This window comes from Triticum dicoccoides, chromosome 4A, assembly GCF_002162155.2.
Source record: "Triticum dicoccoides isolate Atlit2015 ecotype Zavitan chromosome 4A, WEW_v2.0, whole genome shotgun sequence".
Classification (NCBI taxonomy): domain Eukaryota; kingdom Viridiplantae; phylum Streptophyta; class Magnoliopsida; order Poales; family Poaceae; genus Triticum; species Triticum dicoccoides.
The window spans coordinates 43,774,628-43,801,452 of record NC_041386.1 but is presented as its reverse complement, the minus strand read 5'-3'; the positions used below and the strand labels follow the sequence as shown (position 1 = coordinate 43,801,452).

The following is a 26,825-nucleotide window of genomic DNA, read 5'->3' as shown; positions in this document are numbered from 1 at the left end:
TTCCACCTACCCTATCATAGAGTGCCTTTTGTCTCGCTTCGATGATGTGACTACACCAATTCCACCTACCCTATCATAGAGTGCATTTTGTCTCGCTTCGATGATGTGACTACACCAATTCCACCTACCCTATCATAGAGTGCATTTTGTCTCGCTTCGATGATGTGACTACACCTTTTTCACCTACCCTATCATAGAGTGCCTTTTGTCTTACACCACTAATAAAATGCATGCAGTAAATTAAATGTACCTTTTGTTGGTCAGAAATGAAGACCCATCCTTCTCCTTGGTCATTGATATCCAAGTCTTTGATTAAGAGTGCAATGAACCACTTCCAGCCGTCATTTGTCTCTTTCTCCACCACAGCCCATGCTACTGGGTACATCTGATTGTTAGCATCCCTAGCAATGGCAGCCAACAGTTCACCTTGACATGCTCCCTTGAAAAAGCATCCATCTAGTCCAATGACTCTCCTGCACCCTGCTTTGAACCCTTGCTTCATTGCATCAAAGCAAAAATAGAATTGTTGAAATATATTTAATTCCATCTCTATTGGATCTAAGGTAATGGCCACTGTGCTGCCAGGGTTGCTCCTAAGAAGTTCTAGTTGGTAATCAAAGACTTTTGTGTACTCACTTTTCGTCCCACACAAGAGCTTATCCAGCACAATTTTCTTTGCTGCCTTGCATTATGAAACTGACACATCAGCAAACATGTCTTTGAGCACTGTGGCTTTAATGCTGTCAATTTTCCATAGTGGATTTGCTAGGATAATGTGCTCATATCTCTTAGCAATCACTTTTGCAGTAACAAGTCTGTTCTCCCTGTTTTGTGCACAGTTGTGCTCATCTTCATAAGTGATGATCTGAAACCTAGAACATCTACTTGTCTTTGCAGCATACAACATCCAGGGGCAACCAGGCCAGTCACATTTAGCTCTTACCCTTTGCTCTTCAGATTTTGGGAAAGATATGCTCCTTTTGGTTGCAAGCCCATACCTCTTCAGTGCTTTCACCAATTGGTTCTTGCTTTTGAAAACCATTCCCAAACTAAAATGTGGAATTTCTGAATCAGGGTTAAACCTAACAAACTGGCTCTTCCTCCTAACAAACTGGCCATCTTCATCTTCATCATAGGAGTAGTCCTCATCAGAGGACTCAAACTCCATGTCATGTACTGCTTCTTCCACATTTGCCACTAGCTCAATAGGTACTGGACCAGTAGACTCCTTTGCAAACCATATTTCTGAAGCTCTCATCTTCTTCTTGAATTTTCTGGCATGCTTTCTCAACTCCACTACCTCTGATTCCTCCCCACTATCATCAGTATGTGCTAGATATTCAGGATCATCTGAATCTTCAGACTCTGAACAATTTCCTGCAGTTTCTGGAATTGAAGCTATATTTTGGCTAGCAACAATTGGCTGAGATGGATTGACAACTTGAGAGCCTTGGGAAAGAGCATCAACTCTGATATTGTGCTTCACAGGGCTGCTTATAATTTCAGTAACCACACCACCTTCATTAGGAACCAGGATATGTTCCAAAATGTCTTGCTCTGGTACTGCATTAACTGCCTGCACATTGCCTTGAACAATCTCTTCTTCTTCTGCAGTGATAACAACATCTGGTTCATCATCATTTTCCATCAGATCATCCAATTCATCTTCAAAATCAGAGCCACTAGCATCTTCTTCTGGCTCATCTTGTTCACCATTATACTCAACATATATGTCAGCAACCCCTGCATCAATAATGTGCTCTGACATTTGCATGCAACCTTCATCAGTATGCAGAAACAATAATCCATTTACTAACTGTCTCCCAGGCATGAGAAAATATATCTTCATACTATCTTTCACAGTCAAATGATCAGCTAAAAATCCTTTTAGCTCTGGCAGTGATAACTTATCCCTCTCAAGCACTGACATTGCAGTATCTCCCCCAACATAATCAAGGGATGGACCAATGCGGATGAACTCTCTCCCATAATGAAACCTGACATTCAAAACATCTGCTGGATCCATGATTTCAGAGAGCAAAGCCTACACAGTGCATTATTTACATTCAGTCAGTACACTTCAAATTCAGAAAAAAAAATTACATTCAGAAAGCTACTGTACAATTAACACACACATTCAGTGCTGTCCTAAGATGAAGCTACTGTACAATAAACACAAATAAAGCTGCTGCAGAACCAACCTACTACAGAGCATGCATGATTTAGCTCTACTAAATTCAGATGCCCTAAGATGAATTGACACCTTCAGGCAACACAACACAAAACTGTTAAAAAAGCTATAAAATTGATGAAACTTACAATGCATATCATGTATCAGTCCATGAATAAGTATAGCCCCCAAAACATGAGATTAAACGGGCAACAAAATCCCCCCCCAAAACCCCACCTTTCACCCCCTGTAAAACCCTAAACCTAACTCGGGGAGGGAAGCAAAAAACACCACAGATGATTCACGTATGAACACGACGACGCACCTGCTACTTTGCCGTCGGCGTGGTCGTCGGAGGTCACCGCGATCATCCGCTCAGCGTCGCCATTGCCGCTGTGGGAGAAGGCGATGCGTCAGGAGAGAAGGGGATTGGGAGGGCGAGTGTGCGAGGACCGGAACGAGCTGGTCCGGCTCAACCACTTAGCATCTCCAGCGCCCGAGCAGGACCCACAAGTCAGCAATCCCATCCTCCCCCCCCATTTGGATACTGCAACAAGGGCGAAAACGACCGGGATTAGAGAGTTGGGGGTGTGGATTTCAGGGATTTGGAGTTTGGGGTTTAAAACAGACGAGCCGTACGAGTTCAGGGTTTAAAATAGACTTTACTCGAAAGGAGACGTTGGAATTGGTGGATGGCTGCCGAGTTTCAGTTAGTACTCCTACTATCCACGCCCAAATTTGAACTGGAATTGAAGAAGTGATCAACCCAATTTGGGCGCTCAGCGAGGAGGAGGATCGCGTGAGCCGGGGCTGCGGTTTGAGACGTGCACGGACCCAAAACTTGGAAAGTTCCCAGATCTAACAGCGAACCGCGTAACGGGAGCCAAGCGTATGCCGCATCACAGCTGGGGAGGCATCGCGCTTACTTGGGTGCCATTTACTAGAGTAGTACAACGAACGGCTGTTTCCCCATATTTTTGCACGGCCAAGAGCATGGCGCCTCACCGTTGTCGTTGTTGGTCCATTGCATTGCAGTTTGCAAGCCAGCCGCGCCGTGCACACAATTTGCCCTCCGCCACGCACAGACACAGCCTCGGCGTGCAAACGCCCGATTCTGATCAACGAAGGGGGCCGTGCTATGACCGAGCAGTGGTCAGCATGTTATCCAAGCAAAAGCGGCACAAGCAGAAGGTATCTATCTACGACGTACTCCTATAGTCCATCTGGACAAAGTCCTTGTCATTCACGGCTATCTTCCACCTAGCTACTGCTCTTTCTTTGTCGTCCCACTCGTTTGGTCGTTATTGTACTACCAAAGTAAAAGAGATAAAGGGAAGACACAAATGATTCTCTTCATCTGTTGCAATGTGGGAGACCCACTTATATACAGTCTGAAGGGGTGTGTTGGGGAGACACCCCTTCCCCAACAGACACCTCCTGGGAGGCATCCCTCCCATACAATTGATCACATATTTTATTTCTTAACACCCCCCTTGATCAATTCGTCATTTGTATATTGCAATCCAAAAACTCCTCCTAAAAACCCTGTGGGAAAATTTTGAGGAGAAACATTATAACGATATGCCACCAAAAACTCCTTTAAAAACCCAGTGGCAAAAATACAAGGAGAAACCATATGACATACGTCCGCACTTGTATTTATATTGTCTCGTTAAAAACCTTATATGAGAAACCATCATGGAAAACTCATAAAGGAAAAAAGAGTACAATATGAGTGATCACAAGACCACCAACGGGTTATAATTTGGGATTTACTCCCCCTGAACTTTGCAAACCTCAAGGTTATTTGATACCAAATCCACGAACCTAGTTCTGGAATATAAACATTGGTAGAGATATAGTGAATATCAAAATAATTTGTTTGCAAATTACCCTCTTACATTTCTGTAACTCGTGAGGATAAATATAACCCGTAAGCAATACAAGTGACATTATCTTGGTAGATAATGATAATCTCCACATGATTTCACATGTGGCCAATCATTCTAGAAGTCATCTACATTTTGTGATGCTTCAAATAAAATAGAATGATCACTGGAAGGACTCGTTTAGAGTCTATTCTAAAGGCTTCCCTCAAAATACTCTTCTAGCAAACCCAGTCTTTGATATGGCATTGTGGGATCAGATGATTTGCCACTATCAATATATCAAACCATGGTCCCATCTTGATTTTTCGGATGAAATTGATCAAGACCCTTTGTGCCCTGGATATATCCGAGGATATTCCTTACACAAACCTTATACCTTTCGGGAAATTGCACTCTCAATAATTTGCCAAAAACTATAGTGTTAGGCCTGACATATTTTGCAAGATATATGAGTGCTTCGATGGTATTTAGATATGGCAATTCATGCCCCACTATCACTTCACCATCTCCCCTATGTCTCAAGGATTTGTATCCCATATTAGGTATAACATGACCATATGTGTCTTTGATATAATATATCCATATTGAACTTCTCCAATACTTTCGGATATATGAAGACTGATATCTTAGGGGGATATGCTCAAGTCATAAACTTAGCATAATTTGGTTTAACCCAAATATCCGTCTTAAGATGATTGTGTGTATTTCATGTCTTATATAGGCTTTGATGATAAGATCATCGACACCACAAAATAAGGTGATGTAAAATCCAATCCAGGATTTCTTCATGAATACACGTCAACAATCATTAGTATGAGAGTAATCCTTGTCAAGGAATAACTCACTCGGTCGGTTGCACCACACAATTCTCCGACTACTTCAAGTCATAGAATGACTTCAGAAGTTCCACACATGCATGTTGCGATTTACCTTTGGATTCAGAATATTAAGTCATTCAATGACTTCAATATATACATCCAAAATACCCATGGGAGAGTATGTAGACATTACATACATCAACCATATGGATCTGTACTGCCATTAAAATTCGGTATCGAAACATAATTCCACTCATACCAAGAAGGTATGCTACATCGTAACCGATGTCGGGTCTCTGCGAAAAACCCTTGTGCTACACGCTTCGCTTTCTCACCACCTCATTTATTTTCGTTTTCAAACGAAAATTCACTTCTCTTCCCTCTAGAAGATACTTATGAGGAGCAGGTTTTACAATGGTAAATACCTCTTTTTTGATGAGCGAGTGCCACTCTTTCTTAATTGCTCCCTTTCATTTGAACCAATATAAGTGCAACAACACTCTCCATGGATTTGGTTCAGGGCCCAAAAGGATTCTAGCAATTCTCGAGAAGAATTTTATGTCGACATATGTAGACTTTCTCATATCTGATTCTCATGAATCAATATCATTTGTGGAATTCTCATTATGCCTCTTAACTCCTTGTGATTTCCCACAACAACGGAGTCAAGGTGTTTCGATGTCTCAACACCTAAAAATGTGTGCACATATGTGTTGGACTTTGGATGTCACGCATCCCTCATGTGTCATTCAACCGAGGTTGAATCATATTTACTGATCGAGGAGGCAATCTCCTCCGTTTCTGCTGAAACATATGAGAACTTAATCTCATGCGACCAGAATTCTCCCCCTCTTGCTCTCATCTAGGGAGACGAGTGGTTTATTAGGTACCTCCAGTCGTTCTGGTACTTGACCATAGTGACACCTTTGTCATCAGTAAATATACTTGGCAGATTATTTGATATATGCTGCAAATTTCTCATAACTTGAACCTGCAGTTTAGATTCTTAAGTACGTGGACAAAATGTCTATGACATTTCTTATACATTTCCTGGTATTCTTTGTGGTACTCATCTTCCCCTAATGCCAGAAAATGTTCTTATTGCAAAAGCAATCAGCGTATGGGCTGCAAATAACTCCCTTGTAAGGGTTAAGGTATTCGGCGGATTAACGAACATACCACAGTTATTCCTCACATAGGTCCCAACCATATGTGATGGCCCATGATGTACGCTGGGGTGGTGACACCGGTATGCAACCGAATTACCGCAGATGGGAAATCCTTTAGTTATTTCCACGTACAAACTGCAAGGGGGTGCAGTATCATTTGATCTCATTTAGACCAAATATGCGGAGTGTGAGACCGCATGCTACCATTAGCAAAATTTTGGTAAATCACAATTCTGCAACATTGGCTATGCAATATTGAATCTCTTTCATAAGAGATCAAGCCAAACCATTCTGGTTATGTACTATATACTGAATATAACCATTGAATGCTCGTGAACCAAGTTCAACGACATTACTATTCCAATGGAATTATCCCACCTGAGGATAATTTGCTCTAAATTCATCAATGTGAGCAACTAATTCAGTAAACACATGGTTTTGTGTGAATGATACACATCTAAGACCATCTTTTAGATACGTCTATGAACACCATGAAGTACCAACATAACCCAGATAATGGTTGAATAATCCAAACATATTCTTGAATGCAATCAAGAGTATTGGATGGCTCATTTCAAATTTTAAGGTGAGAGTGCCTTAAAATTAATTCCCCGATGTCACATGTAGTGCACAAAACAATCTGATGATTGTTGGGAATATTGCAACTTGTCAAGTTGTAGCCAACAGAATTGTCAATAATTTCTCTAACCGTCCAATATCATGATGATAAAGGAGGAAAAATTATTACGTATGCAACAAGATTGAGTATAAACTAATTCATACACTCAATTATCTCAACTATCATGTCCGAGGGACAAGATGTTGCAATTTATACTATATGTAGTATTACAATTATAGGCCAATGATATTTAGGGATAACTAGGAGACTACACGAGATCTCCAAAATATATTTGGAATATCATTCCACAAGCATATCATTAATATAGAGGAGTCCATTCTCCTTCTACCATGCCAGCGTATTTTCTGGTCATTTCCTTTTAAAGTAGAACTTCAAACTTATCCCATTAAAATCATTTGCCTCGAGTGAGTCGGTGGTATGATTAATCCAATACTTGACCAACTCAATCATTGGTACGATATTTCGTACAACCGCCACTTTGACAAACTTGAAAGTTGTCATTATGATCATTTAGATTAAATGACCCATTCCCTTTTGAGTTATACACTCCATTTCTTCTTGTCATTTTTCTCCACTTTACATTCAACTCCTCGTGGTTCTTTAACCACAAAATTGCTTAGTACTATAAGCACTAGCATAAATTTCAGGTAATGGTATAGCACCCGTTAGGGTGTACCAGTTGATTCTTCACAAGAAGTTCATCATATTTTTACCCTGAAATAAAGATGGTGTTCCATTTACCTTCATAGAAGAATGTAAAGTACAGTAAGGACATACAATCAGATCAAGATCTGAGACTGCCTTATCATATAATCTCAACTTAGTGTTGATTTATAGACAACAAAATTATAAGCCTCAACGGACACGAATTCCTGACAACGAATGGATAATCATTCATGTAATGCTTATAACAATATATCTCGCCTCAATGAAGGCTCAAAGGGAAAATGGATATTCATCATCCATTACATACTCAGTTTGAGAACTGAGCCATTGCGATGGCACATAAATGCAAATATGCATATTCTTAGATAGCCATGACATTTTCTGCAGGTGCAGTTTCTTTGGAAACAAGGCTCCAGGTCGACAAAATCTTTAATGTCCATGACCCATCTTAAATAGTTACTCCCACCAAATGTCATCTCATCGCATTTCCTTTCCAAAAAGGTCAGCCATATGTTGCATGAAATTCTCATGCATTAATTTACCTTCTGTAAATTAAATAGGATGAAAATGCTATGGCTAAGCATAGTCATGCTGATGGTGATTCTTAGTGACCCATAGGGCAAACCTCCCAGAAGTACACCACAATGTGGTGTGGATCTTCCAAGTAAAGTTAGTCACCTCAAAAGGGACAAACCTTTAATTTCCTTAAAACACATAGAGGTAGTCGACCACCTAGTGGTGCCTTACTCTTATGGACAGTTCCCATTGATCATAGCCTTCACAACCTTACATATCTATAACACATGAAGGTAATCACCATAAAAAATGGCATAAACCTCTCAGTTGTGCATAAACTTAATTCATAGCTATGATGGCATCTCATAAGGTGTGTATGCATGTAAGTTAATCACCAAAATATGCAAGTGTTTTGCATAATTCTCTTCATAGCATAATATGCAGCATAGTCACCAATGCCTTGGATTCATCTCCCGATGGAGTATGTGACACTATAGTCACAACCAATAACAATTGCTATGAAATTGACAAGTATTTGGGAAAATATCATGAAAGTAGGCACCGACAGTGTAGGCCCCATAATGGCTATGTCATAAGTTTTGTGCCTTCATTTTTGCTTTGAACACATGGAGATAATCACTACTAAGTAGTGTAGACCTCACTCTTATGGAGCTTCTCACAATTTTGTGTTAATTAAAAACACATTGAAGGTAATCACCACATGGTGGTGTAGACCTCACAGTTGTGAACAAAATTGATTCGTTCCATAATGCAAACCATAAGTTGTGTGCAAAATTGAAGGTAGTCACTATGTCAGAAAGACATAATATAGACCTCACAATAACATTGGATAATCTGCAATTAAGTAGTAGGTACCATTTGTCGATTCTTTATGACAAATGTAAATTTGACATAGTCAGGCAATTTCATACACTTCACTCTACTTTATGTTTCCCAAATTTGCAAGCAAATTCCATATTCTATGCGAATAATGAAATCAACATATTGTTGGGCAACCGTATTACTCATGCATGTAATACAAATAAATGCAGAAGTATAAACATACTTGTGCAACATATATGAGGACTTGGAAGGCCTCAAACGATCATTTCACATCATGCATAATCAATTATTATGCAATTCAGCAAGACCCAATGGTTTGTATATTTGCTCTGAAGCCTAGGGCATAAAACGCAAATAACAATAACCTTATGGTTAAATTGCTGAAAAACAGTACGCCTTCGGGCTAAACTGTTAAGATTTTAAGTCCAACTGTCATGACAGCTCGTTTGCAATTTTCAATAAGACTGAGGGCTAACCTTCATGGTCTTATAAGCTCGAGGGCAGAAACCGAAACTGCAAGGACTTATACAGGATTATAGAATAATCCAAGGGCTAATTGTAAAATAGCCAAGGAGATAGGCTTCTCCGTCTTCCCGTGCGGTTACCAATTCCATGGGGAAAAATAACCGCCCACCGTCGGTATGGTTCAGGCGCGCCGGAGCGCTTTATCTCACGGCGAACTGGCTGCCACGGGATCGAGGCCGAGCCACAAATGAGGGTTGCTTGCGCATCAGAAACTGCCTCCGCGCCAGGATTCGCGGTCGCCGCGAGTGCGACGCCGGCCATGAAGACGCCACCGCGTTGCTACACAGCAAGCCGGCTGCCATGGAGGGTGTCGTCGTCTGCCGCAACACCGATTTGGGGTCGTAGTCGGTCGGACTTACCAGAGTACCACTGCGTCGTCGAAGAAGAACTACGCCATGGCTGTTCATGCATCCTCGACGAGGTCACAGCCGGTTGAGCGACATAGTGGCCGTAGTTGTTGACTTCCGTTCGTCCGTTGGTCTTGTTCCCAATGCATTGAAGCCACAACAGAATTGGTTAGCATATTTATTTAATCAAAACGAGAACAGTCGAATGAGACATCTATTAATCCATCAGGATCAATTCCTCTGATCTTTCTTAGAGAGAAGTTTGGCGTCTGCAGCCGATCGCTCCTGGATATCGTGGTTGCTATTTAGCGCCACCGGCGACAACCGGCGACGTCGCGTCTCGCGCGGAAGTGCGCGACGAGATTCGCCTGGTCGATGGGGAGTCGCCGTCTCGCCTTGCGCCTCCGCAGTGTGCCGGCACCCCTCCGTAAGGAGCCGTGGCCGAGTGCCACCACGCCAGATATCGATCCTCGGAACATACAAGAGAAATCAATGAATTCATCACAAGAAGACAAAAATGGAATCACGCCACGGATTAGAAACCGTTTGGTTGATTAATTCCCTTTTGTACGCGATCTCGTCGTGAACTCGGCAGTTGCCGATCAAGATCGCCTTCTCCTGATCGATTTCTCCAACGGATGCATGTATGCCTATGCATGCTCCTCTTGGCCGTAGATGACTAGCGCCGCCTTGTTCTGTTTCTGTAGCGTAGTCGCTGCGCGTTCCATTGTAGCATGCTGCCGACGGCGACCAAAGGCTCGTGTCTGGTCGATAGAGTCTATCTGCTGATAACGTATTGTACTACCAAAGTAAAAGAGACAAAGGGAAGACATAAATGATTCTCTTCATCTGTTGCAATGTGGGAAACCCACTTATATACAGTCTGAAGGGGTGTGTTGGGGAGACACCCCTTCTCCAACAGACACCTCCTGGGAGGCATCCCTCCCATACAATTGATCACATATTTTATTTCTTAACAGTCGTGTGGTCTTGCGCGGCGCCCCCACCCGTAAGCTGCACACCTGGCTGCAACCATCACATAAACGCTTGTTAGTTTTTGAGGTGTGCTCTCACTACTTGGACCACTTGGCTTAGGAGTCTACTCTTGTTTCTCGGCAAATTACTTGTATTACTCATGTAGCATCATCTTTTTCTCGTGGTTTTCACCGGTTTTCATCAAATGTTGGTTTTCTTAGCAAATTACTCGTATCGCCCATATGAAGTACCTAGATTAGCTACATTTGATCCTCCCAATGTTTGGTTAGAAGATGCCCCTGAACTCTGTAATCTCCATGCTTGTAAACGATGCCAGGATTCTCATGAATGAATGAAAGAGGTTTGAAGTGTAAAATAAACTCTTCATCAACTTGCATATGGTTGGTGTGTTGTCGATTTGATCGACTACACATATTTATTAATTGTTCAAAAAGTCAACAAGTTTACCAAAGCATGAAAGTTAGTAAAAGGAATACATAAACCTTGGATTCAAATTCAACACAAAATTACTTTGAAAACTTGGTAGGGGCTGCGCGAACACATAGCCCCTCTATCACGAACTACAACGTCCACTTTCCCACAAAAAGAAGATGGTAGATCAACATAGATCAACGCACTCACAAAGTGCAATGTGAGCCATTGATCTAGACCATGATCCTTATTGATCACTCATAGACACCGTCCAGGTAAGTAGGTTTCAAAGTTGCCGACCCTCCACTTATATAGATGCCTTTCCTGATTAGATCTTCACAGTGTTTCCACGTGGGTCTAAACTAGACGCAATCACTAGTTTCAAACTGGTCACACACGTTGGCTAACCAGTATTTTCTAACCCATCTGCGTCAGAAAGGCCGAGGTATCCAAGAGACCAATTGTACATATAGCCCATTAACACAAGTACACAAAACAGACCCCTAGGAACATCCTATTCCTCGACCTGAGCGGGGAATAGAGAGGAAACGTGCAGCCCCTATGCCTCGCGCAAGCTTTGGGCTGACCCATATGTTGGGAGGGTATACCCTATTTTTCTTATTTTTTGTTTTTTGTTTTTTAAACAAGTTCGGGATTTTAAAAATGCTCATGAATTTGAAAACCATTCTTTGATTTCATAAAATGTTTGAGAATTTGATAAAATGTTTCAAATTTCAAAACATATTCTAAAATTTATGAGCTAACTTAGTTGAAATGGATCGTTTATGAGCTAACTAAGGTGAAATGGATCCTTTATGAGCTAACTTAGGTGAAATGGATCGTTTATGAGCTAACTAAGGTGAAATGGATCATTTATGAGCTAACTTAGCTGAAATGGATCATTTATGAGCTAACTTAGTTGAAATGGATCGTTTATGAGCTAACTAAGGTGAAATGGATCGTTTATGAGCTAACTAAGGTGAAATAGATCGTTTATGAGCTAACTAAGGTGAAATGGATCGTTTATGAGCTAACTTAGGTGAAATGGATCATTTAAGAGCTAATTTAGGAGAAATGGATCGTTTTTGAGCTAACTTAGGTGAAATGGATCGTTTATGAGCTAACTTAGTTGAAATGGATCATTTATGAGCTAACTTAGTAAAAAAGCATCATTTTAGAGCTAACCTAGTGTGATGGGTCATTTTGAAGCTAACCTAGATAAGATGGTTCATTTTGGAGCTAACCTAGGTGAAATGGGTCATTTTAAAGCTAACGTAGGTAAAATGGATCATTTAGGAGCTAATCTAGGTAAAATGGGTCATTTTAGAGCTAACTTGGATAAAATGGATCATTTATAAGCTAACTAAGGTAAAATGAGTCATTTTAGAGCTAACTTAGGTAAAATGGATCGTTTATGAGGTAACTAAGCTAATTATGCAATTTTTGACATAAGTAAGCTAAGTACAAATCGTTTTAGAGCTAACTTAGGTAAAATGGATGGTTTTGGAGGTCATTAAGCTTATTAAGTCATTTTGGAGGAAAAGAAGCTAACTCTAGGTCATTATGGTAAGCATATTGGAGGAAATAAATCTAAGTCTAGGTCTTTATGCATTTGTTAAGCAAAACACTAGAGAAACATACCTTGATCATGGAGGTGTAGGAGCGGGCTGGCTCGTGCCGGTAGCTGGAGAAGGATCGTACGATGCTTGTCTGGAGTTATGCTGCACCAAAGATCATTTCCAATGTCTCGTTAGCATGATGACACTCAAATGTTAAGACTAGCAAGTAATGTCCATTCAAATTAAACTCACCGTGGTCCCAGGAGCAATCACTCGCATCGGCGGAGCTGTCTGACCAGACTTCTCACACACAGACTACACATTTGGTTTTGACAACTCAGTCATACTAGTTAGTAATGAGACAAACACTAGATGAATGTTTTGGCTAATCTGCAGAAGAAACTTACCACAAGGAGCTCGTACATGGCCCTTGCCTGCATGTCATTCTGTGCCCTCTCCTCCTCCTACATCTTTGTCGTCCTCTCCTCCAACTCCCGCTGCCTCTCCGCCGCCTCCGCCAGAAGTTTCTCTGTTCTATCTCTCACACTCTGTATAGCAGCCTGCAACACCACTCACATGACCATTTGTAATCATTGATGGAAGTACACACAATGTAATGGAGAAAGATAGCTGAGTACGTATACCTAACCTTGAAGGCGAGTTGGACTGGCCGTTCACGAGGCCTTATCTCAGGAGCGGAGCTCGACTGGCGCGCCTTGATCTCCGAGAGAGTGCTAGGACAACAGATAAGTCCATCTCCCATGGCTATGGAGCCATGGGACCTCCCGCAACCAGATATCATCAGCAGCTCTGTATCAATGGGAACCTGGCTCGGATTAAAGTCCTCCCCTTTCCTCGCCTTCCCCTCATCTCTATATTTCACGAGCTTGTCGTGGGAGGAGATGTTGGTGAAGTTCTTTGGATCATCGAGGTCAGACGGAGAGAATGCCTTGGCTTTCTTGTAAGAGGCAGTGTGGGCCATGGCATACAGGTCGTACACCTCTGGCACCTTATCTGCCTTATTGTAGCGTGCCTGAAAGAGAGAAACAAAGTAAATTAGTAATTAAAGGGCTAAAGCTAGCATGATGAATGAATTGCATGAATCATGAAGCAAACCACATACCCAGTTCCACCCGAACTGATATAAGTTGGAGCTGCCTTGATGGTGTGGCACACCTTCCATTTGGGCACGTTTGTCCTTGGCCTCGTTGTGGAGGGCTAGCCATTCTTTTGAGCACCACTCATTGGCCAACACCGCCCAACAATCCATCCAATCCACACACCATCTCGGAGGGGCCTAGGTTAGCAAATAGAAACTTGAGCGCTACGGCTATGAATTACTAAATGAAGGAAGTAAGTACAATGCCTTAAGAATTACCTTCATGTACTCCTCCTTACTCAAGAACTTCTCGCGGCACACCGGCTTGGTCTTCTTGATACCACACGAGGCGTAGTAGTCTCGAACAGCCTGCACCCGAGCCTCGTGCCGTAAGTTCTGTAGTAGGCGCTTGCAGACGTTATCGATAACATTTGCCGCTTCCTCCTCGTATCCCTCCTCACACCTGTAGAATGTCTGTAATCAAATGAGACAATATTGATTAGTACAATTAATAACTAGCTAGTTGAAGATTTTTAATTGTGTAAAGGAGAAATTACCCAGAACTTTCTGATCACCACGTCTGCCCTCATCTTGCACAAGACACCGTCGATAATCTCACCCGGCGGGGCCGAGGCAGCCAAGTAGTGCTCCCAACTCAATCCAAACTCTGGAAGCCGACCCTCACCAGGCAACATGACAAACCCCGGGAAGTTTTGCCGACAAAGAACTCCAAGGACGGAGTTGGGCCGGCGGACACTATGATGGTGGTCCCAACCCCTGCAGCATGACAAGGCCAACGCATTAGTTATTTGAAGAAACGTGAATGCAGAAGGTACAAAAAGATTAAATGCACTTACCTCTCCCCATCAGGGAAAATCAACCACCTCTGCTTGTGGGTCACCGACACGGACGGGAGCCGTGTACAACCACGCTGGTAGACAGTGCCCCCCTCCTCCTCAATATCAGTCGCCTCCCCGCCATCATCAACATGGCCACTTGGCTCCTCAGGCTGATCCGGCCAGGTACCCCATCCAGACGTGTGCTCCTCCGGGGTCTTGTGGGCCGAAGGCCCGTGGACCGGAGGCTCGTGGACCGGAGTCCGTGTAGCCTCCTCCTCGGACGAGTCCACGCTAGCAATCCTTTTGGATCACCGCTCCATACGAGAATATGGCGACGTATCGACTGTATGAAATATCCAGGAATAAGAGAAGTTCAAAGGAAATAGAAGTTGTGAAACAATGTATCGAGAACTTACTCGATGTACGGCCGCACTTCTATCAGGTTGTTGAAGATATACAAAAAAAAAGGTCCGCCATTCTTTGTTATCCAAAGATACTGGATTTGAAACACTGGCTCGTGCGAGATTCCCTTTGAATAGGCTGAGGTTGGATCCACCCTTTTTAGGGTCGTCGGCATTGCACCGAGACTTCGGATTATGCAAATAACGATTTTGAAGGAAATATTCCCTAAAGGCAATAATAAAGCTATTATTTATTTCCTTATTTCATGATAAATGTTTATTATTCATGCTAGAATTGTATTAATCGGAAACATAATACATGTGTGAATACATAGACAAATAGAGCGTCACTAGTATGCCTCTACTTGACTAGCTCGTTGAATCAAAGGTGGTTAAGTTTCCTAGCCATAGACATGAGTTGTCATTTGATTAACGGGGTCACATCATTAGAGAATTATGTGATTGACTTGACCCATTCCGTTAGCATAGCACTTGATCATTTAGTTTGTTGCTATTGCTTTCTTCATGACTTATACATGTTCCTATGACTATGAGATTATGCAACTCCCGTTTACCGGAGGAACACTTTGTGTGCCACCAAACTTCACAACGTAACTGGGTGATTATAAAGGTGCTCTACAGGTGTCTCCGAAGGTACTTGTTGGGTTGGCGTATTTCGAGATTAGGATTTGTCACTCTGATTGTCGGAGAGGTATCTCCGGGCCCACTCGGTAATACACATCATTTAAGCCTTGCAAGCATTGCAACTAATGAGTTAGTTGCGGGATGAGGTATTACGGAACGAGTAAAGAGACTTGCCGTAACAAGATTGAACTAGGTATTGAGATACCGACGATCGAATCTCGGGCAAGTAACATACCGATGACAAAGGGAACAACGTATGTTGTTATGCGGTTTGACCGATAAAGATCTTCGTAGAATATGTGGGAGCCAATATGAGCATCCAGGTTCCGCTATTGGTTATTGACCAGAGACGTGTCTCGGTCATGTCTACATTGTTCTCGAACTCATAGGGTCCGCACGCTTAAGGTTTCGATGACAGTTATATTATGAGTTTATGAGTTTTGATGTACCGAAGGAGTTCGGAGTCCCGGATGAGATCGGGGACATGACAAGGAGTCTTGAAATGGTCGAGACGTAAAGATCGATATATTGGACGACTATATTCGGACTTCAGAAAGGTTCCGAGTGATTCAGGTATTTTTCAGAGTATCGGAGAGTTACGGGAATTCGTCGGGGAGTACATGGGCCTTATTGGGCCATACGGGAATAGAGGAGAGAGGCCAAAAGGAAGGAGGCGCCCCCCCCTCTGGTCCGAATTGGACAAGGGGTGCAGCCCCCTTTTCCTTGTTCCTCTCCCCCTCTTTCCTTCTCTCCTACTCCAACAAGGGAAGGAGGAGTCCTACTCCCGGTGGGAGTAGGACCCCCCCCCCTTGGCGCGCCCTCCTCCTAGGCCGGCCGCCTCCCCCCTTGCTCCTTTATATACGGGGGCAGGGGGCACCTCTAGACACAACAAGTTGATCTGTTGATCTCTCCCAGCCGTGTGCGGTGCCCCCCTCCACCATATTCCACCTTGGTCATATCGTAGCGGTGCTTAGGCGAAGCCCTGCGTCGGTAGCAACATCATCACCGTCATCACGCCATCGTGCTGACGGAACTCTCCCGTGAAGCTCTGCTGGATCAGAGTTCGCGGGACGTCATCGAGCTGAACGTGTGCTGAACTCGGAGGTGCCGTGCGTTCGGTACTTGGATCGGTCGAATCGTGAAGACGTACGACTACATCAACCGCGTTGTGCTAACGCTTCCGCTTTCGGTCTACGAGGTGCGTGGACAACACTCTCCCCTCTTGTTGCTATGCATCACCATGATCTTGCGTGTGCGTAGGATTTTTTTTTAAATTACTATGTTCCCCAACAGTGGTATCAGAGCCAGGTTTTATGCGTTGATGTAATATGCACGAGTAGAACACAAGTGAGTTGTGGGCGATATAAGTCATACTGCTTACCAGCATGTCACACTTTGGTTCGGCTGTATTGTTGGATGAAGCGGCCCAGACCGACATTATGCGTACACTTACGCGAGACTGGTTCTGCCGACGTGCTTTGCACACAAGTAGCTGGCGGGTGTCAGTTTCTCCAACTTTAGTTGAACCGAGTGTGGCTATACCCGGTCCTTGCGAAGGTTAAAATAGCACCAACTTGACAAACTATCGTTGTGGTTTTGATGCGTAGGTAAGAACGGTTCTTGCTCAGCTCGTAGCAGCCACGTAAAACTTGCAACAACAAAGTAGAGGACGTCTAACTTGTTTTTGCAGGGCATGTTGTGATGTGATATGGTCAAGACGTGATGAGATATAAGTTGTTGTATGAGATGATCATGTTTTTTTGAAGTTATCGGCAACTAGCAAAAGCCTTATGGTTATCTCTCTATTGCATAAGATGCAAGCGCCAAATAATTGCTTTACTTTATTGCTATGCGATAACAATAGTTGCAAGAGCAATTGTTGGCGAGAAAACCATGTGACGACACATTGATATAGATCAAGATGATGGAGATCATGGTGTCATGCCGGTGACGATGGAGATCATGACGATGCTTTGGAGATGGAGATCGAAGCCACAAGATGATGATGGCCATATCATGTCACATATTTTGATTGCATGTGATGTTTATCTTTTATACATCTTATTTTGCTTAGTTCTACGGTAGCTTTATAAGATGATCTCTCACGAATTATCAAGGTACAAGTGTTCTCCCTGAGTATGCACCGTTGCAAAAGTTCTTCGTGCTGAGACACCACGTGATGATTGGGTGTGATAGGCTCTACGTTCAAATACAACGGGTGCAAAACAGTTGCACACGCTGAATACTCAGTTTAAACTTGACGAGCCTAGCATATAACAGATATGGCATCGGAACACGGAGACCAAAAGGTCGAGCGTGAATCATATAGTAGATATGATCAACATAGTGATGTTCACCATTGAAACTAATCCATCTCACGTGATGATCGGACATGGTTTAGTTGATTTGGATCACGTGATCACTTAGAAGATTAGAGGGATGTCTTTCTAAGTGGGAGTTCTTAAGTAATATGATTAATTGAACTTAAATTTATCATGAACTTAGTCCTGGTAGTATTAGCATATCTATGTTGTAGATCAATAGCTCGCATTTAGCTCCCCTATTTTATTTTTTATATGTTCCTAGAGAAAATTAAGTTGAAAGATGTTAGTAGCAATGATGCGGATTGGATCCGTAATCTGAGGATTACCCTCATTGCTGCACAAAAGAATTATGTCCTTAATGCACCGCTAGGTGACAGACCTATTACTGGAGCAGATGCAGACATTATGAACGTTTGGCTAGCTCAATATGATGACTACTTGATAGTTTAGTGCACCATGCTTAACGGCTTAGAATCGGGACGTCAAAGACGTTTTGAACGTCATGGACCATATGAGATGTTCCAGGTGTTGAAGTTAATATTTCAAGCAAATACCCGAGTTGAGAGATATGATGTCTCCAACAAGTTCTATAGCTAAAAGATGGAGGAGAATAGCTCAAGCAGTGAGCATGTGCTCAGATTGTCTGGGTACTACAATCGCTTGAATCAAGTGGGAGTTAATCTTCTAGATAAAATAGTGATTGACAGAATTGTCTAGTCACCATCACCAAGTTAGTAGAACTTCGTGATGAACTATAATATGCAAGGGATAATGAAAACGATTCCCAAGCTCTTCGTGATGCTGAAATCAATGAAGGTAGAAATCCAGAAAAGCATCAAGTGTTGATGGTAAACAAAACCACTAGTTTCAAAAAGGGCAAAGGAAAGAAAGGGAACTTCAAGAAGAACGGCAAGCAAGTTGCTGCTCAAGTGAAGAAGCCCAAGTCTGGACCTAAGCCTAAGACTGAGTGCTTCTACTGCAAAGGAACTGGTCACTAGAAGCAGAATTGCCCCAAGTATTTGGCGGATAAGAAGGATGGTAAAGTGAACAAAGGTATATTTGATATACAGATTATTGATGTGTATTTTACTAGTGTTCCTAACAACCCCTCGGTATTTGATACTGGTTCAGTTGCTAAGAGTAGTAACTCAAAACGGGAGTTGCAGAATGAACAGAGACTAGTTAAGGGTGAAGTGACGATGTGTGTTGGAAGTGGTTCCAAGATTGATATGATCATCATCGCACACTCCCTATACTTTCGAGATTAGTGTTAAACCTAAAATAAAAGTTATTTAGTGTTTGCGTTGAGCATAAATATGATTGGATCATGTTTATTGCAATACAGTTATTCATGTAAGTTAGAGAATAATTGTTGTTCTGTTTGCATGAATAAAACCTTCTATGGTCATACACCCAATGAAAATGGTTTATTGGATCTCGATCATGGTGACACACATTTTCATAATATTGAAGCCAAAAGATGCAAAGTTAATAATGATAGTGCAACTTATTTGTGGCAGTGCCGTTTAGGTCATATTGGTGTAAAGCGCATGAAGAAAATCCATGCTGATGGGATTTTGGAATCACTTGATTATGAATCAGTTGATGCTTGCGAACCATGCCTCATGGGCAAGATGACTAAGACTCCGTTCTTCGGAACAATGGAGCGAGCAACATATTTGTTGGAAATCATACACACTGATGCATGTGGTCCGATGAATATTAAGGCTCGCGGCAGGTATCATTATTTTCTGATCTCCAAAGATGATTTGAGCAGATATGAGTATATCTACTTGATGAAACACAAGTCTGAAACATTTGAAAAGTTCAAAGAATTTCAGGGTGAAGTGAAGAATCATCATAACAAGAAAATAAAAGTTTCTGCGATATGATCGCAGAGGTAAAATATTAGAGTTAAGAGTTTGGCCTTCAGTTAAAACAATGTGAAATAGTTTCACTACTCACGCCACCTGGAACACCACAGTGTAATGGTGTGTCCGAACATCGTAACCGCACTTTATTAGATATGGTGCGATCTATGATGTCTCTTACCGATTTACCACTATCGTTTTGGGGTTATGCATTAGAGACAGCTACATTCACATTAAATAGGGCACCATCTAAATCCATTGAGATGACATTGTATGAACTATGGTTTGGCAAGAAACCTAAGCTATCGTTTCTTAAAGTTTGAGGTTGCAATGCTTATGTGAAAAGTTTCAACCTGATAAGCTCAAACCCAAATCGAAGAAGTGCATCTTCATAGGATACCCAAAAGAAAATGTTGGGTACACCTTCTATCACAGATCCGAAGGCAAGATATTCATTGCTGAGAATGGATCCTTTCTAGAGAAGGAGTTTCTCTCGAAAGAAGTGAGTGGGAGGAAAGTAGAACTTGATGAGGTAACTGTACCTGCTCCCTTATTGGAAAGTAGTTCATCACAGAAATCTGTTCCTGTGACTACTACACCAATTAGTGAGGAAGCTAATGATGATGATCATGTAACTTCAGATCAAGTTACTACCGAACCTCGTAGGTAAACTAGAGTGAGATCCGCACCAGAGTGGTACGGTAATCTGTTCTGGAGATCATGTTACTTGACCATGACGAACCTACGAACTATGAGGAAGCGATGAGGAGCCTAGATTCCGCGAAATGGCTTGAGGCCATGAAACCTGAGACGAGATCCATGTATGAGAGCAAAGTATGGACTTTGATTGACTTGCCCAATGATTGGCGAGCCATTGAGATTAAATGGATCTTCAAGAGGAAGATGGACGCTGATAGTAGTGTTACCATCTACAAAGCTAGAATTGTCGCAAAAGGGTTTTCGACAAGTTCAAGGTGTTGACTACGATGAGAGTTTCTCACTCGTATCTATGCTTAAGTCTATCCGAATCATGTTACCAATTGCCACATTTATGAAATCTGGCAAACGGATAAACAAAACTGCATTCCTTAATGGATTTATTAAAGAAGAGTTGTATATGATGCAACCAGAAGGTTTTTTCAATCCTAAATGCGCTAACAAACTATGCAAGCTCCAGCGATCCATCTATGGATAGGTGCAAGCATCTCGGAGTTGGAATATATGCTTTGATAAGTTGATCAAAGAATATAGTTTTATACAGACTTGCGGTGAAGCCTGTATTTACAAGAAAGTGAGTGGGAGCACTACAACATTTCTGATAATGTAGAATTATTCTGCAAAGCATAAAGGAATGTTTGAAACGAGTTTTTTCAAAGAAAGACCTCGGTGAAGCTGCTTACATATTAAGCATCAAGATCTATAGAGATAGACCAAGACGCTTGATAAGTTTTTCAATGAGTACATAGCTTGACAAGATTTTGAAGTAGCTCAAAATGGAACAGTCAAAAAGAAGTTCTTGCCTTTGTTACAAGGTGTGAAGTTGAGTAAGACTCAAAACCCGACCATGACAGAAGATAGAGAGAGAATGAAAGTCATTCCCTATGCCTCAGCCATAGGTTCTATAAAGTATGCCATGATGTGTACCAAACCTATTGTATACCCTGCCCCGAATTTGGCAAGGGAGTACAATAGTGATCTAGGAGTAGATCACTGGACATTGGTCAAAATTATCCTTAGTGGAATAAGGATATGTTTCTCGATTATGGAGGTGACAAAAGGTTCGTCATAAAGGGTTACATCGATGCAAGTTTTGACACTGATCCAGATGACTCTAAGTCTCAATATGGATACATATTGAATGTGGGAACAATTAGCTAGAGTAGCTCCGTGCAGAGCATTGTTGACATAGAAATTTGCAAAATACGTACGGATCTGAATGTGGCAGACCCGTTGACTAAACTTCCCTCACAAGCAAAACATGATCAAACCTTAGTACTCTTTGGGTATTAATCACATAGCGATGGGAACTAGATTATTGACTCTAGTAAACCCTTTGGGTGTTGGTCACATGACGATGTGAACTCTGGCTCTTAATCACATGGTGATGTGAACTATTGATGTTAAATCACATGGCGATGTGAACTAGATTATTGACTCTAGTGCAAGTCGGAGACTGAAGGAAATATGCCCTAGAGGCAATAATAAAGTTATTATTTATTTCCTTATTTCATGATAAATGTTTATTATTCATGCTAGAACTGTATTAACCGGAAACATAATACATGTGTGAATACATAGACAAACAGAGCGTCACTAGTATGCCTCTACTTGACTAGCTCGTTGAATCAAAGATGGTTAAGTTTCCTAGCCATAGACATGAGTTGTCATTTGATTAACGGGGTCACATCATTAGAGAATGATGTGATTGACTTGACCCATTCCGTTAGCATAGCACTTGATCGTTTAGTTTGTTGCTATTGCTTTCTTCATGACTTATACATGTTCCTATGACTATGAGATTATGCAACTCCCGTTTACCGGAGGAACACTTTGTGTGCCACCAAATGTCACAACATAACTGGGTGATTATAAAGGTGCTCTACAGGTGTCTCCGAAGGTACTTGTTGGGTTGGCGTATTTCGAGATTAGGATTTGTCACTCCGATTGTCGGAGAGGTATCTCTGGGCCCACTCGGTAATACACATCATTTAAGCCTTGCAAGCATTGGAACGAGTAAAGAGACTTGCCGGTAACGAGATTGAACTAGGTATTGAGATACCGACGATCAAATATCAGGCAAGTAACATACCGATGACAAAGGGAACAACGTATGTTGTTATGTGGTTTGACCGATAAAGATCTTCGTAGAATATGTGGGAGCCAATATGAGCATCCAGGTTCCGCTATTGGTTATTGACCAGAGACGTGTCTCGGTCATGTCTACATTGTTCTCGAACCCGTAGGGTCCGCACGCTTAAAGTTTCGTTGACAGTTATATTATGAGCTTATGAGTTTTGATGTACCGAAGGAGTTCGGAGTCCTGGATGAGATCGGGGACATGACGAGGAGTCTCGAAATGGTCGAGACGTAAAGATCGATATATTGGATGACTATATTCGGACTTCGGAAAGGTTCCGAGTGATTCGGGTATTTTTCGGAGTACCGGAGAGTTACGGGAATTCGCCGGGGAGTACATGGGCCTTATTGGGCCATACGGGAATAGAGGAGAGAGGCCAAAAGGAAGGAGGCGCGCGCCTCCCCTCTGGTCCGAATTGGACAAGGGGTGCAGCCCCCTTTTCCTTGTTCCTCTCCCCCTCTTTCCTTCTCTCCTACTCCAACATGGGAAGGAGGAGTCCTACTCCCGGTGGGAGTAGGACTCCCCCCTTGGCGCGCCCTCCTCCTAGGCCGGCCGCCTCCCCCCTTGCTCCTTTATATACGAGGGCAGGGGGCACCTCTAGACACAACAAGTTGACCTATTGATCTCTCCCAGCCGTGTGCGGTGCCCCCCTCCACCATATTCCACCTCGGTCATATCGTAGCGGTGCTTAGGCGAAGCCCTGCGTCGGTAGCAACATCATCACCGTCATCACGCCGTCGTGCTGACGGAACTCTCCCGTGAAGCTCTGCTGGATCGGAGTTCGCGGGACGTCATCGAGCTGAACGTGTGCTGAACTCGAAGGTGCCATGCGTTCGGTACTTGGATCGGTCGAATCGTGAAGACGTACAACTACATCAACCGCGTTGTGCTAACACTTCCACTTTCGGTCTACGAGGGTACATGGACAACACTCTCCCCTCTCGTTGCTATGCATCACCATGATCTTGCGTGTGCGTAGGAATTTTTTTTGAAATTACTACGTTCCCTAACAGATTTTTGGCTTTGTAGTGTGCTGTCACGAAGTTTGCCGCCTCCTCAGTGATGAATGCCTCAGCCATCGATGCTTCAATTCTATGTTTATTTTTACATTTTTCTCGAAGCGTCTTCTGCATCCTCTCAGTTGGGTAGTAGCAACAATTTTGCACGCCCCCCCCCCAATCTTGCCTCGGTCGGGAGATGCAAAATCAAATGCTGCATTGGATTAAAGAAGCCCGATGGAAAGATCTTCTCTAACTTGCAGATCAACTCTGGCGCCAACTCTTCCATTTCTTCTAGCACGCCAGGCGATAGTTCTTTCGCACAAAGAACACGAAAGAAATAGCTGAGTTCTGCCAATACTAGCCATTCATCCTTAGGGATGAAGCCACGCAACATCACCGGCATTACCCGCTCAATCCATATGTGCCAATCATGACTCTTGAGACCAAATATCTTCATTTTTTCAAGACTCGCTCCCCTCTTTAGATTCGCTGCATACCCATCGGGGAACATCAACTACATTTTCACCCGCAAGATAATTTCCCTCATAGCTGGCCTTCCAAGATTGAACCATGCCTTTGGCTTCGTCCAGTTCTGCTTTCTTTTCGGTTCTTTCATGTTTTGAAACGGCCTATCACATAGCGCCTCCACATCGACTCTAGCCTTAGTATTATCCTTTGACTTCCCATCTATGCCGAACAATTTACCAAAAAGTGCCTCGGCGATATTCTTCTCGGTGTGCATCACGTCGATGTTGTGTGGGCAAAGGAGGTCTTGGAAGTAAGGCAGATCCCATAAGCATGTCTTGTGAGTCCAGGCGTGCTTAGAATTATACCCCTTGAAGTACCCTAGACGCTCTGGATCTGGCTCGAGAGCGTTTAACTGATCCAGGGTCTGTTGGCCTGTCAATGTAGGTGGTGTAGAGTTTTTGACAACTCTACCTCTGATGAAGTTCTTCTTATCTTTCCTGAACTTATGGTGAGGATTCAGGAACTGTCTATGCACGTCGAAGCAAGAAAACTTGCGGCCGGCCTGAAGCCAACGAAACTCAAGAGCTCCCTTGCATGTGGGGCACGGGAACCTTCCATGCACACACCAGCCAACAAATAGCGCATACGCCGGCAAGTCATGCGTCGAGTACATGTACCAGACACGCATTATGAAGTTCCGTTTGCTATAGGCATCGTAAGTCTTGAACCCATTATCCCAGGCTTCTTGCGATTCGTCCTTAAGCGGCTGCATGTACACATTCATATTTTCCCCCGGATAGTTGGGCCCTGGAATTATCAACGTCAGGAAAATGTTCTTTCTTTGCATAATCTGTCCGGGGGGATATTGAGTGGAAAGACAAATACGGGCCAACAACTGTATTGGGCTGCCGTCATACCAAACACACTGAACCCATCCATGCTGATGCTGACTCGAGGATGCCTCGGATCTGCCGCTTTGTCAGCATGTAATTCATCAAACTTTTTCCACGCAACACCATCCGATGTGTGTACCATCATGAGATTCCCATCTGCATCTAGTTTGGTTCTTTTGCCTGTTTTGTGCCATGTCATCTATCTATCCGTCTCTTCGACCATGAAAAGACGTTGAAGTCTTGGTATGATTGGCATATATCGAAGAACACTAACGGGGATTTTGGTCTGTGTCTTCTCACCCATACAGTTGTCTGCCACAACATACCTGGAAGACTTGCAAATGGGACAATAGTTCAAGCCCGCATAGTCAAGCCTAAATAAGGCACATCCTTTCTCACAGGCATGTATCTTCTCATAGGGCATCTTCAGTGCACGGAGGATTCTGTATGACTGGTACAGGTTTGCAGGCATTACATGGCCTTTGGGTAGGAAGCGTCCAAATACTGTCATCATTGCATCGTTGCATTCTCTGCCCAAGTTGAACTGAGCCTTCAGAGCCATTACTTGTGAGACGGCATCCAACTGACAAAGCTCAGTGTGCTCGTGGAGCAGACATTTTAAAGACTCCAACATTTCATTGAAGGCCTTTGCAGATTCCTCCATCTCCTCGTCTGAATCCCGAGCATCATCATAGTCTTGCACCATGTTTTCCATCCTGGTACCATGCTCGTCGATGCGACGATGATCCACCTCAGCTCGGTCACGTTGGGCAGACTCACCATGATATGTCCACACCGTATAATCGGGCGTAAAACCACTCTTCTGCAGGTGTTTGCCCATTTCAACCTCTATCCTCTTTTCCCAATTGCCGCACCGGAAACAGGGGCACCATGTTTTCCTCTGGCCATTTGCAAATGCGGCTTGCACAAACCCCTTGGTTTTTGTGAACCATTCAGTGCTCCATTTGTTCTGACCAGTGTGACCGGTATACATCCATGCACGATCACTCATCTTGACTTTCAGAGCTACTGGACACACAACAAATATATATAAAATTCACCATGTATATATTCATCAGTTGATCTACTTTGTCAATTTTATTATGTCCTTGCAACCTACACTCTAATAGGTAATGATAGGTCCTAATCCCACCCGAGTATGTGTAGATTGGGTTCATTTTCCCATGCTATGCTCTGGATCTGACGCAAAATTTTGGTAGCACCTCCCCACTGTTCTCCAGATACATGTCTCTGCAATAAACAGAGAGGATGTGTACCCGGAGAACAACAGGGGGGGCACTAACGAAATTTATGTGTCGGATCCGAAGCAAAGCATATGGGAAAACGAACCCAATCTACACATACTCGGGCTGTCCATGGATAGCGTTGGACAATTCAAAAGAATCAAGGTTATAAATATGCAAATGCATGCATATTTATAACTATAACGCTTTCGAACGAGAGACACGTATTGGTTACGCATACTGATGATTCAAGACACATATATAGCTAGCTATCAAGTTTCATCGGCATGAACACCAGAACAGAGCAAATAATTAATGGGGGAGGAGGACATGTCATTTGTGCTCACCCACGAACAAAGGGGCAGAGCTTGTCAAACGCACGGCGAGGTCGTCGAACACCAAACCTCGCAGCGATGAAACAACTGCACATTAAAATCCACCCGATCAACACAATCATATATGATGTTTTTCATAACAAAATCAAAAAAAAATATGACCTAACTCATAATTCACAAATATATGACCCCGTCGACCTCTGGAAGGCCAAAGATCACCTTTTCGGGAGGTGTCAGGGGTCGGGGTGTCGTGCCGTTGTCGGGGTGCCATGTCGGGGTCGGGGTGCTGTTTCGGGGTC

The 26,825-nt window shown here is 42.9% G+C and overlaps 1 pseudogene; it reads right to left on the bottom strand.

The window, feature by feature from the left end:
* Positions 1-11,101: 11,101 nt before the first annotated feature.
* On the bottom strand, positions 11,102-11,273 carry LOC119290096 (annotated as a pseudogene).
* Positions 11,274-26,825: the final 15,552 nt, after the last annotated feature.